The 3,041-nt window shown below is 33.5% G+C and overlaps 1 long non-coding RNA gene across 1 annotated transcript; it reads left to right on the top strand.

The window, feature by feature from the left end:
- On the top strand, positions 1-1,057 carry LOC145303945 (uncharacterized). Its single transcript, XR_013873875.1, has 2 exons — positions 1-95; positions 971-1,057. It is a non-coding gene; the product is annotated as an uncharacterized LOC145303945 (long non-coding RNA).
- Positions 1,058-3,041: the final 1,984 nt, after the last annotated feature.

Raw genomic sequence — 3,041 nt, forward strand, 5'->3', positions numbered from 1 at the left:
AGTAGGTATCATTCCGTGTTAAATTTCAGATTTTAAAAAATGATTTTCATGAGCACTGAAGTGAACAGCTCACTTCTCTCTATGATTTATAAAAGGTAATTATTTTATAACCCTTGACTGTTGCGTAATACGGAGCACATCCGTTCGTTTAGGAAGGTTATAGGTTTGTATCTCGGCCCAACTCCACGTCAAACTTAAAGATGTTAAAACTTGCTGCAAAGTTAGGTCTGTGACATAAATAGTTAGATTAGATGGGATTTGGGAAGGCCTTGGCCCTAAATAGGTGCAAATTATTACCATGCTTAATTAGAACTTACAGATAAATATATAGTGGCGTGCACAGTGTTGTGCCATGAGGGTGCACAAAGGAGGGGGTAGTTGACTTGCCCCCCCCCTCATTTTCAATTTTTGTTTGTAAAAGAAAGAAAGTTGTGGGGAGGGAGGCCAGGTCAATTTTTGGTGGAGTTAAATATAAGTTCAATGGTAAGTGCCCTAGGTGACGGACAAAACAAGCTTTCTTCTTTATTTTCTATCCTCTTATTGTATAACGTAATGCGATTTTTTTGTCTGAAGCTTAAGATTTAAGTAAGTACTGAACCGATTGGGTTCTCTAGTTTATGCAAGCTTCACATAGGTCCTGTGAAGGTTTTAGGCTATGTTAATTTCCGATTTTACTTATGGAATGGGTTTAAGCTGTCTTTCTAGACCATTTCTGCCTTTTCGAATACAGAGCCCCTAGATGCCAATAGTATCTTATAAAGCAGTATGCTTTTTTGTCTGTAGCGAAAATTCTTGCTAATTGCTGAACCTATATGGTTCTCCTTTGCAGTGAAGCTTCCTGTAGGTCCAGGGAAGTGCTCGTTGAGGCTTATTGTCCTTAGCTCCTCTTATAATAAGTCACAATGTGAAAATGGACAAACATTTCGAATTATAGAGTACCTTTGCAACTAAAAAGTATTTACTATTTTAGAGGTTCCAGTTAGGCTAAGTAGGAGGAAATGAAACCAACGAGATGAAACTCTATGAAACAATACAGCACACAAGAAAAATAATCTAATGTCGACGTGTAGTAATATATATAAGAAGAAAGTGGTTTGACTTCTTTCCCTCAAGTCTATACCTAACCAATGAACGTATTTTGATAACAACATGATATTTTTTAAAAGCGAAGCTTTTCTATAATTAGGGTCGGTCCGTCCGTACGTCCGTCCGTACGTCCGTAACGGATAGCTTTTTTCGTTAATTTAGACATGTTAGAATTGTCCTATCGATTTCAAATTTTGCATGGTGATTCCTTTAGTAGTTAGGTACGATTTAGAAAGCGTAGCAACTCTATAATCATTACCAAAATGTCCGTACGTCCATTTTAAACATGTTGATTTTTAAAAAAATTTTAATTAGTTTTTTTTCGTTAATTTAGGCACGTTAGAATTGTCCTATCGATTTCAAATTTTGCATGGTGATTCCTTTAGTAGTTAGGTACGATTTAGAAATCGTAGCAACCCTATAATCATTACCAAAATGTCCGTACGTTCATTTTAAATATGTTGATTTTTTTACTTTTTTAAATAGTTTTTTTCGTTAATTTAGGCATGTTAGAATTGTCCTATCGATTTCAAATTTTGCATGGTGATTCCTTTAGTAGTTAGGTACGAGTTAGAAAGTAGCAACTCTATAATCATTACCAGAATGTCCGTACGTTCATTTTAAACATATTGATTTTTTTTACATTTTTAACAACAAATTTGTATGTGACCTAATTATCCGATTGGTCTGATTTTTGGTATACTGATTCCTGAGACAACAAAGTACAATATTATAAGCGAAGCAACTCTATAATCAAGTCCTAAAAATGTAAGTATGTCCATAATCATTATCCTGTATCAAGCAGTTTTTCAACAAATTTACTTACAATTTTGCTTTGACTCTTATACATTCGCATTCTGATTATTCAGTTCTGACATTATACAAGTGTTAATTTCCGTTTGTCCTACCATTTCAGAGCTTCGTTTTTATGGATGTTGTCATCCTTGTTTAATGATTATTAATGCCGTATATATGTGATATTTAAAAGAAAATTATTTAATACTTTTTAGTAGATAAGCTACGCCAAATCGAAATGTCCTTCTATCTTTGTTTTGTTCTTGTTAAAAGCGAAGCTTTTCTATAATTAGGGTCGGTCCGTCCGTACGTCCGTCCGTCCGTACGTCCGTAACAGATAGCTTTTTCCGTTAATTTAGGCATGTTAGAATTGTCCTATCGATATCAAATTTTGCACGGTGATTCCTTTAGTAGTTAGATACGATTTAGAAAGCGTAGCAACTCTATAATCATTACCAAAATGTCCGTACGTCCATTTTAAACATGTTGATTTTTTTACTTTTTTAAACAAATTTTTATGTGATCAAATCATCGGATTGATCTGATTTTTGGTATATTGATTCCTGGGACAACAAAGTATAATGTAATAAGCGAAGCAACTCTATAATCAAGTCCTAAAAATGTAAGTATGTCCATAAAAAATATCCTGTATCAAGCAGTTTTACAACAAATTTACTTATAATTTTGCTTTGACTATTATAAATTTATATTATGATAATTAAGTTCTAAACACTATACAAGTGTTAATGTCCGTTTGTCCTACCGTTTCAGTGCTTCGCTTTTATGGATGTTGTCATCCTTGTTTTATAATATATATTAGGTATCAGTATTAAATTTAACTTTTTTCTACAAGACCTTTATGCAAAGATGAAAGGACAAGTATCGTTACTTTTTATGTTTTTATAAGAATTTCTGGTTGCTCTGAAGTTTGTTTCATCCTTATTATAAAGTAACAGGATGTTTGTCTGTATTTATGCTAATCTTTAACAAAGGATCTCGCTAACCATTGAATTGTTGAGGAGGATCTCCTTAACAGGGTTGATTCTCAAATGTCTCAGGAAGGTTTATAACTATTTTGGGGGAGGGTACCACCCCCCTCTTAAGAGAAATCGCCCTTAAAAAATTAAGTTCCCCCCTAATTTTTTTTTCTTTTTGAATTT

The sequence above is a fragment of the Acartia tonsa genome, chromosome 13, assembly GCF_053477335.1.
Source record: "Acartia tonsa isolate MP-2025a chromosome 13, ASM5347733v1, whole genome shotgun sequence".
NCBI classification, from domain to species: Eukaryota; Metazoa; Arthropoda; class Copepoda; order Calanoida; family Acartiidae; genus Acartia; species Acartia tonsa.